Raw genomic sequence first — 12,261 nt, 5'->3', positions numbered from 1 at the left:
GTCATTCAGTTTATTTAGTTATTTTATTTAGTTAAATAGTAAGTAGTAGTTACTTTAGATCGTGTGTTAGTTACTTGAGAGAGAGAGAGAGAGAGTGTGTGTGTGTGTGTGTGAGTGAGAGTGAGAGAGTTTGGTTTTGGTTGTTTGTGGTTAGTTAGTTTAGTTAGTTTATTTACTTATTTTATATAGTTATTTAGTTAGTTTTGGTTGTTATTTTATTTAGTTAATTTATTTTGTTAGTTGATTAGATAAGTTAAATTGTAAGTTAGTAGTTACTTTAGATTGTGTGTTAGTTACTTTAAATATAGTTTAGGGTTAGTAATGTAGTAGTTACTTTAGATATAGTTTAGGGTTAGTTTGCTTTTTTGGTTTAGTTTATATATGTGTTGGTTTAGTTTATTTATTGATATTTTGGTTTATTTTGTGCAGTTTGTTTGTGAGGATTGCTATTTCAGGTCGGTGATCTCTCTCTCTCTCTCTCTCTCTCTCTCTCTGAGGTTTAAATAGTAAGTTAGTTAGTTAAATATAGTAAGTTAGTTAGTTAAATAGGTTTTTAGTTAGTTTAGTTAGATTTGTGGTTAGTTAGTTTTGGTTGTTTATTTAGTTTAGTTATTTAGTTTATTTAGTTATTTTATTTAGTTACTTTATTTAGTTACTTTATTAGTTACTTTATTTAGTTTAGTTAGTTTATTTGGTTAGCTGATTAGATAAGTTAGTTACATTATTATTTAACACACAATCTAAAGTTTAGGGTTAGTTTACTTAGTTTACTTAGTTATAGTTTAGGGTTAGTAAGGTAGTAGTTACTTTAGGTATAGTTTAGGGTTAGTTTTTTTTTTGTTTTAGTTTATATATGTGTTAGTTACTTGAGAGAGAGAGAGAGAGAGAGAGAGAGAGAGAGAGAGAGAGAGAGAGAGTTTAGTTTTAGTTGTTTGTGGTTAGTTAGTTTAGTTAGTTATTTTATATAGATATTTAGTTAGTTTTGGTTGTTTAGTTAGTTTAGTTATTTTATGTATCCCTCAAGGCTAACGCGTCTTTTTGTCCAGTATGGAGACTTCTACAGCAAATAAGAATATGTCTATAGAAGATGTTATACAATGCACTTCTAACGTGCAAATGAATGCAGACAAAATAAAGGAGGCCACGAGGAAAAAGGTTGTTCGTCGTGCACTTAAGCATGTTGTTGGGCATGATAGCTCCGTTGGTTCCTTAAGGTTTATTCGTCGCTTGGATGGGATTGAAAAGCAAGTGAAGACACTATTTCGGCGTCAAAAAGCTTCGATTTCAATTTCTGAGAACATTGGTGATCGTCTATAGAGGATTGAGAGAATGTTGGACGAGAAATATGAAGGGCACCTTGCTGATGTAGTAACGATACAGGGCGAGTTAGAAGAGATCAAGGGTTATATAGGTGACATTTATGAACATATCCAGAAAAATTAGTGGCCACGTGCTAGATCTTCGAACGATCAAGAAGAGAAGCTGAAAGATATTCTTGATAGTGCAGGTCGTATAGAGGATGGAGTATGTGAGCTGATTGCACACAAGATAGAGAGCTTAGTTGCACCGGAGAACATTGCTCTTGATGTGCAACTTACTTCTTTGAAAGTTTATTTGAATAGATTTTTAGCAATGTTAACACAAATGAATCGCCGTGCAGGCTCATCTTCTGGCACTGGAGATCATTGCCCTTAATATGCACTAGATAACGTTGCATCTTTGAATAGTGGTTCACAATAGGTTTTTGGTAATGTTAACCAGTGCTTCTTTGTCGTGGTTTGCTTGGTATATGTAATTCTTGCAAGACTTCTTAAATGAATTGTTTGATGAAAATCTTCATTTTGAAACACATCGTATGTGTCTTTTAAACCATTTTATCTGGCCCTCTTTTTCTCTATTTCTCTATGTTTCTCTCTCGATTACTAAGCAATTTGGCTAATGTACTTTTGTAACTTATATTGGATTAGATACATAGAATGATTATAGCTTTGATATGTTGCGACGTTTTGTATAGTTTGTCTCCCTCACTCCTCTCTCTCTCTCTCTCTCTCTCTCTCTCTCTCTCTCATACTTAGATGGCTTATGTGTTCTTTCATGCATTTAGGGTTTGTGGTTGTGAATGTGAGTTGGTAAGCTACTGTGTGTCCTATGGGATTGACACCAATAAGTATTTCAAGATTGGGGACACCTTTCTATATAGGAGATGTTCTTTTCTCTGAAGATAGTGCAGATGTACATGAATGAAGATCCATTGGCAGGGCCTTTAGGCAATGCGTGGTTGGAACTTGGTGAGTGCCATGTGTACATGATAGTACTCATGTGTAGCGTACATATAAGTATTTAGGGTTTGTGGTTGCAAATGTGAGTTGGTAAGTTATTGTGTGTCCTGTGGGATTGGCACCAATAAGTATTTCGAGACTGGGAATACCTTCATGTATAGGACATGTTCTTTACTCTCAAGAAGATTGTGCAGATGTACTTGGTGAGTGCCATGTGTGCACGATAGCACTCATGCATAGTGTACATATATTGTTTCGTGCATTTAGGTTTTGTGGTTGTGAATGTGTCTATCACTTATGTCTTGACGTTTGGTGTAGCCATGGAACAAAGCGAAGCCATAGGAGATATTCTCGACGTAGTGCTTTCGACTCCATTGAATGTAGTGGATTCAATTGAATTAAACAAAATGGCTACGACATCATCTCTTCGACGCTTGCCAGCTTGGGTTCATTCGCATGGGTACGGAAGATAGTTTTGTTAATTGTGATTGCATCAAAGTGCTGCTATTTATATTTTTGGAGATGATTGTTTATATGTTTCATTGTAGCCAACGTATGGGCTCTAATAGAATGAATGTGCGAAAAATGAAAGAGGTGGCAAGGGGACAAGAGATGCATGTTGCTAAATGTACAAGAGCTGCAAAGATTCGAAGAAACACAAGGGCTACTTCGGGTGCTTCAGACTTTAAAAAACTTGAGGCCAAGATGAATGAGTTGATGGAAATGCAGACAAGTTTATGTACGCGTGTTGATAGTGCGCTTGCCATGTACTCAATGGAGTTACAAGAACAGGCTAAAGGTTTGTATGGTGTTGTGTGCGAGACAAAGCACATGCAGGGTGTTCTCCAGCAAGTGTCGACTGATCTGGGTGGTGAAGTAAGGGCACTTTCAGCAATTATTTCTGAGACAAGCAGATTAATGAATCTACTAGTGAATGATATGTGGGCTTCGGTTTGGGGGCTTGGAGATGACCATGAACCTGTGATCTGCCAGAGGGGTTGTCGATTGCCGTTCTTGCAGTTTCAAATGAATGTTAGTAGGTTTAATGCTTTGTTGCAACAATTGAGCCGTCAGATGAATGGCCGCATCTAAGAAGACTATGTGTATGTGTTGCGCAAGGATCTCTTTGTATAATGCAAAAATTACTTAGGTTGGAACTTATGGGTTCAAACTGTGTTGCGTATTTTAAAGTGCATGGGCTAGCACTTTTTATGATAATATTTGCTTCTTTTTTGTAAAGCCTACGTGGAAAGTGCTAAGATGTGTAAGACTTTTGATATAACAAAGTGTATTTGAGTAAAATGTATTGAGTGTGTATGACGTGATGTCTCTTTCTTGATATTTACATGGAGCAGATTTGATAGTCCAATGATGGTTGGTATATTTAGATTTGATATATTGTGTGCATTGAATGTACGCAATACATTTAGTTTAGAAATCAAACCATGCCTTTGATAAAGTATATTGATAGTCGTTTCTGCAATTGCATGTTTACTTTCTTTTGTTAATTAATTAAAATAACCATTAATTGTGCATGTGTTTATTACCAAGGTTACTTCTATCTTAGCAACCAGGCTCTCTCTCTCTCTCTTTCTCTCTCTCTCTTTCTCTCTAATGGGCGGGCGCAGTATCTTTTTAGATAGATACATTGACTGGGTTGTACTGGTCTTGATATTTAAATATTAAATGTGTGTATACGTTGATAATAGGTTTTGTGGCCAATTGATCAATATGGGGTGTTCGCATCGAGCAACAGGCAGAGACCATGTGTTGCGTGTTCGTAGGGACATGCTTACTTCCACGAGGTATGAGCGACGACAGGTTGCTAGACTCAGGGCTCGAAAAGGGATTTTAGATCGTGGTGGATCCATTCAAAGAGACATTGAAAACTTGACGTTCCATGAGGAGATTCTAAATGGTCATCATGAACTAGGCCAAACCACAGTTTGGTATAGATGTGGCTAATGTTTTTCCATCATCGGATAGAACCATTAGGGGATTTCAAGCCCTGCGACAGTTTGGTGTGGATTTGAGGAATGCTTTGCCATCAGTGGGTGGTTGCAATGGTCTTAATCATGTGACTTTCGAGTCACATATTAATAATGCTTCAATGTCTAAGTGCCAACATGGGGGAAATCTTAGTGGAGTGGTTTGTGAGAGTGTGTCTCGTCGTGTTGAATTTGTAAATGAGGATAATGAGCCAGTTGAACAGCATGTTGGTTTAGATTTTGGAAATCACCACAATGTAGAAAATTCCGTTGCTAATGAGTCACGTGTTCATAATATTGTTGTTTTTTATCCCCAAAGTGGTGGATTGTGCTCCATTTTAAATGCTTTGCCTGCAACGGATGTTCACCCAGCAATGTCAATACTACTATTTCAAGAGCGGGATGTGCATTCCATGGGGAGTCTTTGTGTGATGTGTGAAAGGTGTTCAGCTAAGTTGTGGAGATGCGAGACTCGGGTTCAAGGGTCGATTTTGTTTGGAAGACACTGTTGTCGAAATGGAAAAGTAATGTTGCCACCATTGCAACATCCACCATAGCCATTGCATGATTTGTTGCATGGTATACACCCTTAGAGTAGGATATTTAAAAATAACATACGAGCATACAATAGTGTTCTTGCATTTGTATCACTCGGAGCTAATGTTGAGGAGCTACCTGTTATCAGGAATGGTTACAACTTTAGAGTGCATGGCTCTGTTTATCACCGTATAGGTACTTTGCTTCCTAATGTACAGCGTCAAGAAAGGCCAAGATTTGCACAACTGTATGTTTATGATACCGAGCATGAGTTGCTTAATAGGCTGGGAGTTATGAATGATTTATTACCAAACTTGCTAGGGGAGCTTCAATGTATGATGCATCAACACAATATATATGCACGTGCTTTTAGGTCAGTGGGTTTGCAATTGCAAAATAATCCTGTGCAGGAACTAAGAATGAGTATTTTTTGTATTCAAAGAACTAGTAAACAATACTCTGCTCCTGCAGCAACTGAGGTTGCAGCTATCATGCCAGGGCAGGGTGACGAGGGTACTCTTGATCGTCAGGATATTCATGTTTACACTCGGGGTGGTCGATGTGTCGCTATTTCAAACTTGCATAGAGCATATATGCCAATGCTATATGTCCTCCTTTTTCCTATGGGGGATGATGGTTGGCATGTAAAGGTTCCCTACAGTAATGTTAGTGTTCCTGTTAACATATATGAATTGTCCAATAAAAATTGTGTTACCTAGATGCAGTTTTATGCATTTCGTCTTCAAGTGCGCGAAGATACTGAGGTGTGCATATTGCGTGCTGGTCGACTCTTGCAGCAATTTATTGTTGATGCTTATTGTAGTATAGAGCAATGCAGGTTAACTTGGTGTCGCCAGAATCAATCAGTGTTACGATCGGAGGCCTACAAAGGCTTGGCAGACATGGTGGGGGCAAACGATAATGGGACAATGCCGATTGTTGGTGCCTCTATTGGCAAGAGGATAGTTTTACCGTCATCGTTCATAGGTGGACCAAGGCACATGTATCAATTATATCAGGATGCCATGGCTATAGTGCGATGTAAGGGAAAACCTGACCTTTTTATAACAATGACATGCAATCCAAAGTGGTTGGAGATAACTAATGCTTTATTGCCTGGGCAAAGTGCTTATGATCATCCGGATTTGACTGCTCGCGTGTTTCATAAAAAGCATACTGACTTAATGTATACGTTGTTGCGGAAGGATCTCTTTGGGAAGGTTGCTGGCTATGTTACTGTGATTGAATTCCAAAAGAGGGGGCTACCACATTCTCATACTTTGCTAATTTTAGAGCCGTCTTTCAAACCTTCTGAAGCATGTCACTATGATAGAACTGGTTTGTGTTGAGTTACCCAATAGAGTTAAGTTTCCAACCTTATTTGAGACAATTTCAAAGTGCAACATTTATGGCCCTTGAGGAGGATTGAACCCTAAGAGTCCATGTATGGACAAGGGTAGATGTACTAAAGATTACTCATGAAATTTAGTGGGCATGACAACAGTTGATAGTTTTGGCTATCCCATTTATCGAAGACGAGATGATGGAAACTCTGTTATCATAAATGGTAATGTTATTGATAATCGATGGATTGTTCCATATAATCCATTCTTGAGTAAAAAATACAATGCCCACATAAATGTGGAGGTGTGCTCGACAATTGCGGCTGTGAAGTATTTGTATAAGTATGTGTACAAGGGGCATGATCGTGCAACCATCAAATTTTCTGTTGGGGTTGATTCAGTCCGGAATGGTGGCGATGCTCACGAGGTACGAGATACAAAGTTATTTGGATGCACGATATGTTTCTGCCTCTGAGGCGTATTGGCGGATCTATGATTATGCATTGCATGATGAAAAGCCTGATATACAACGTTTGCAGGTACACTTACCTGGTGAGAACTATGTGGTGTTTCGGGATACAGATAGTATACCAGATGTTGTGCAGAATGAAGACCTCCAGAAAACTACTCTTACTGAATGGTTTGTGTGCAACCGCATTCATCCAGAGGCTAGGACTATTCGCTATCAAGACTTTCCAGTGTATTGGGTGTGGAATGCACGACATAAGATGTGGACTAGAAGGAAGCGTGGGAATAAATGTGGTCGGATGTATTTTGTGGCGCCTACCTGTGGTGAGCTCTATTATTTGCGGATGCTTTTAACAGAGTGTCGGGGATGTACTTCTTTTGAAGATTTGCGTACTGTTGATAGCGTGATCTATGATACTTTTAGGGATGCTTGCATTGCAAGGGGCATGTTGGAGAGCGATGATGAATATGTTGAGTGTTTAGAAGAAGCTACCTCTGTGCAAACTGGTGCTCAACTCCGAACTTTATTTGTTGCAATTTTGGTCTTTTATGAGCCAGCTCGGCTTGGCCATCTATGGGAAAGATTTTTGGTGCCAATGGTAGAGGATATCATGTATAGATTGCAGCTACAGCACGTGAATGCCTCTCTCGGTGTTCTGCAGCATGAGGCATCTAACATGGCTTTGTTGCATCTGCAAGACCTTTTACGTCATGTAGGACGAAGACTTTGTGATTTTGATGGGTTCCCTGAATCTCATCAACCAAAATCACAACTGCATGCTAACCCTCTTTTGCAAGATGAATATGCATACAACATATCAGAACAACATAGGGTTTCTAAATCCATGGAGGGAATGTTGAATGAAGGACAAAGAATTGCCTTTGGTGCAGTCATGGATGCTATTGATACAAATACTGGGGATGTATTCTTTTTGGATGGTCCTGGTGGGTCTGGGAAAACTTTTCTATACAAATGTTTACTTGCAAAGGTGCGTAGTGGTGGTCACATAGCGTTGGCAACAGCATCATGTGGCATTACTGCCTTGCTTTTGCCAGGTGGTCGTACAGCTCACTCGTGGTTTAAAATCCCAGTAGAACTAAATAATCGATCCACTTGCAATATTCCTGTTCAAAGTGACCTTGCTCGGTTATTGAGACAAACAAGTCTTATTTTGTGGGATGAGGCTCCTATGGCCCATCGATATGCTTTCAAAGCGGTTGATAGAACTCTAAGAGATGTTATGAGCTGTGATAAGCCATTTGGTGGAAAAGTTGTTTTGTTTGGGGGGGATTTTAGACAGGTCTTGCCGGTTGTGGTAAAGGGAACACGTGAGGATATTGTTAATGCTGCATTGTGTTACTCTGATTTGTGGTGTTACATAAGGGTGTTAAGGCTATCTGGCAATATGCGAGTGTCGACAGCTGGTAGTGTGGTGGACAATGGGTTCATCTGTTGGATTCAAGGAATAGGGGATGGAGTGGGTGTTACCGAAAGTTGTGATAAGTTGTGTGTCCCACCTGGCATGATATTAAAAGGGCACTCTATCGAAACACTGATTGATAGTGTCTACAGTGACGTGTCCAATGTGGGTGACTACACGTCGTATTTTAGTGAGCGAGCTATACTTACCTCGTGGAATACAGAGGTGGCTACTTTGAATGATCATGCATTGCAACTAATTCCAGGGGAGGTCAGGCAGTATTATAGTGCAGATTCAATTGCAGAGACCGACGACTCATTTTTGTACTCTGTTGAGTATTTAAATACATTGGACCTTGGAGGTGGATTTCCTCCTCATTTATTGCTGCTGAAGATAAATGCACCTATTATTCTTCTTAGAAACCTAAATCCAGGAAGGGATATGTGTAATGGTACGCGATTGATATGTAGAGCTTTTAATAGGAAAGTGATAGATGCTTAGATAATAACAGGGGCAAATGCGGGCGAACGAGTTTTTATTCCCCGGATTACTTTTGTTTCGAATGCTATACATTTGCCATTTACTATGAAGTGGAGACAGTTTCCCATTCGGTTGGCATTCGCTATGACAATCAACAAGTCACAGGGGCAGACTTTGTTCATTGTTGGGCTTTATCTAAAGGCACCAGTATTTACACATGGTCAGCTGTATGTTGCATTTTCAACGGTAAAATCTTCACATGGTGTGAAAGTGTTATTGGGTGAAGAGGATGGGGGTATGACCACAAACATTGTATACAAGGATGTTCTCCGAAAGGTGCAGTAGTGTACATTACTTTCTTTGCGGAGATGTAGTTATTGACGACCATGTAGGAACATTGGTTTTGCATATATGTGAATTACTCTCTGTTGCTTTCTTTGTGGAGATACAGTTATTGATGACCATGCAGGGACGTTGGTTTTTCATATGTGTGAATTGCTCTCTATGCCCTGTTTGGTTGGCATATACTCTTGGAAATATACTTTTTTCATATTTTACTATTCATTTAATTTTTGCAGATGCCTACCCTAGAGTGGCACTATTACCCAGCTTCTCACTATCAAAAGGAGCTGCAATGCACATTACTCACTATAGCTCCTGATGATATTATAAGAAGGACACTTGCAAGGGCCATCGAGCCTTTATATGATGATGTTAATATCAACATCAAGCTTCCAGTTTTTATTGAAGTTGTACATTGTGGATACACACAATGTTTTCGGGTGCATATGTACGAGGTTGACCATAAGAAGAGATTTAAACGCTCCCATACTGATAAGATACCGAGGCATTGGTTCAAGTATGGATTCAAAGATTTGGGTTGTTTTGTGACGTTGCATCAACGTTTGTCAGTACCTACGGAGTGGTTCACAAATGTTCGACCAGGTATTATTATTGTTGGGATGGAATGATCTTTGTTAGTTGTTCCATGTACTTATATTGTAATTTTTGTTCTAATGCAGGTGGCGAAGAGAGAGGTAGGACCGTTGCATCGCCCATGCGATTACCAATGGAAACAATGGGATCGTTCCCTGCTTCACCTTCACATATTTTGCTAAAGGAGGAAGATTTTGTTAATGATTCCTCGAAGAAAATGAAGATTTCTTTCCATTAGGCGTCTTCGAGACATTGTCTTTTTTTGTAGGCATCGGTCATTTGCCTATGGTACTTGGAAACACGTCGATGCCTTATGCTTGGCCTTTGTGGCTTCATTTTGACTAGGTCTCTTATAGAAATTATTTTGTGGTGCTTGGTCTTTGCCTCAATTATGACCCTCTTTAGTGTAACATTGTTGTTCCACATACTTATATCGTTGCATTGCCCATGTGATTACCATTGGAAACTATGGAATCATTCCCGGCTTTGCCTTCTCATGTTTTTCTCAACGAGGAAGATTTTGTTAATGATTACTCAAAAAGCTTTGTTTCTATTAGGCATCTTCGAGACATTGTCTTTTTTTGTTGGCATCGGCCATTTACTTATGGTGTTTAAAAACACTTGCGTACCTTATACTTGGCCTTTGTGGCTTCGTTTTCAATATTACGTTGTTGTTTCTAATTGTCACGTGTGCAAGCATATGATTGCTTACATTGATGTCGAGAGGAATGTTTGTAAGTATGGTGCATTGAAGAGATTGTTTCTATGTCTGGCATTTTGTGTTACATTGGTTTCAAATTACTTTTAGTTTTAAGTTTGGTGTGTGTGTGAGACAGAGAGAGAATTGGAGAGAGAGAGAGAGAGAGAGAGAGAGAGAGAGAGAGAGAGAGAGAGAGAGTGTGTGTGTGTGTGTGTGTGTGTGTGTGTGTGAGTGATTGAGTGAGTGTGGATACAAACAGGGGAGGTGTAAATGGGATGGGAGATAGAGGGATTGTGAGTAGAGGAGAGTAAAGCATGTGATGTTTTTGTGATAGCATTATCCACTGTGCGAAAGGGAAGTGAAGCTGCCGTGCGATAACGGCAGCTTCACTTCCCTCGCTTCGCGGCAGCGAAGCTGCCGCGAAGCGGGATAGTGTTCCTTGTACGAAGCGCGCCAGGAACGCTAGTCTCTAATAATAAAAAGATAGGTTAATGTTAGTATAGGGTTAGTGAGTGTACATATAAGAGGGTCGCACATTAATGGCCTTTTCCCCAACATGCCTAGCATCACCTTGGGGTTGATATCTAAAGTTATTATCACTAGCTGATGTATTGTTGCTTAAATCTCTTGCTTAAATCTATGCCATCTTTGAAGCTTTAGGATCTTGCTCCCAGTGAGGATGACATTGAAGCTTCCCCATGTAGCTTTTTAGTGCTCTCTGGAGGAAACATGGGTGCATCTTACACTATATGAGTTCCTAGATTTAGATATTCTATCTCACCATCTAGAACTTGATATGATCTATGTTCCACCTGAACTACATATCCACCACTATGGATTTCCTTGTGTTGGAAGGAACACACCTTGTCAAGCATCAAATAGCCTTGATTAGAAAAAATACCATGTGGAATAAAAATTTACCACACAAAGTAATATGACTAGATTATCTGCTGCTCACATTGACATGGAATCAAGGGTAACAAAAACAATTCCTCACACATCATATTTTAGCTCTCTGAGACCATTTACATTAAAAAAATTTGAAGGATGCCACCCTATAGTTGGCTTCAATTATGTCTTATATCATGCCATAGTATTTGATGTGGAGCTCGGTACTATCTATCTCACTCTTCTCTTCTCTTGAGAAAAGGTTGCCATGATACATTGATAAAATCCATACTTATGTACCAACCAAGACCATATGCAAATTTGTACACTCAATTTTGCTTATGGGGGTGTCATTGGCATAAGCCTCTAAAATTCTGCACCTGAGCTAGTCTCTAGGGAAGCTCCTTCAAGGAGCTTGTGGTCTACACTTCATCCAATCCTCACCATCTCTTGCATTTGTTCTCAGACACTTGTACCTTGATATCCACACTTGGCCATCTTTGGAGAGTTTGTCAAGCAATATTCGTGAACCTTGGAGCATATTTTCATGTATGAATTGCATCCTCACATTATTCCCCTAGGGCATCTCCTCCACCACCCTCATTTCCAGTGTTCCATAATTGAGGTTGCCTTGTTTATTTTGTGATAAAAATGTGTGAATTGCATCCTCACATTATTCCCCTAGGGCATCTCCTCCACCACCCTTTGATCATTTCTAGTGCTCCATAATTGAGGCTGCCTTGTTTATTTTGTGATAAAAATGCATGACTCTTGCACTAGCCAACCTTTGATGACTGATCCTTCACGCCTTACATTCTATCTAACAAGACCCTTAAGAACTTTCATGAAGTGCTCCAAGAAGTCTACCTCTGAAACTCATTGAGCTTGAATATGCACCTTCAAAATATTTGGCATCAACAAGCAATCTTTGATTGCCAGGGCTGGCAAAAAAACTATAAAAGAGAGTGGTATGAGAGCCAAGCAACAGATATTGAGTTTAAATACAAGTGTGTTTCATCCTTACTTGCAATATTTCATGCTAATTGTTTGTCTTTATCTAGATAAGCTGTCAACCAAAGTGATGCATCCCTTTAATGAGCACATCATACTAGTTTAGTGTCTTGAAATCCTCCATGTTTTGCTTCACTTTTTAACTCAACACTATTAAGAAATGGATAGAGGGCATTGTGCCATGTGAACCCACCCATAGAGATGGCATAT

This window comes from Lygodium microphyllum, chromosome 21 (genome assembly GCF_053477565.2).
Source record: "Lygodium microphyllum isolate KBCC chromosome 21, Lygodium_microphyllum_v1.1.10, whole genome shotgun sequence".
Classification (NCBI taxonomy): Eukaryota; Viridiplantae; Streptophyta; class Polypodiopsida; order Schizaeales; family Lygodiaceae; genus Lygodium; species Lygodium microphyllum.
Note: the sequence above shows the minus strand (reverse complement) of the source record.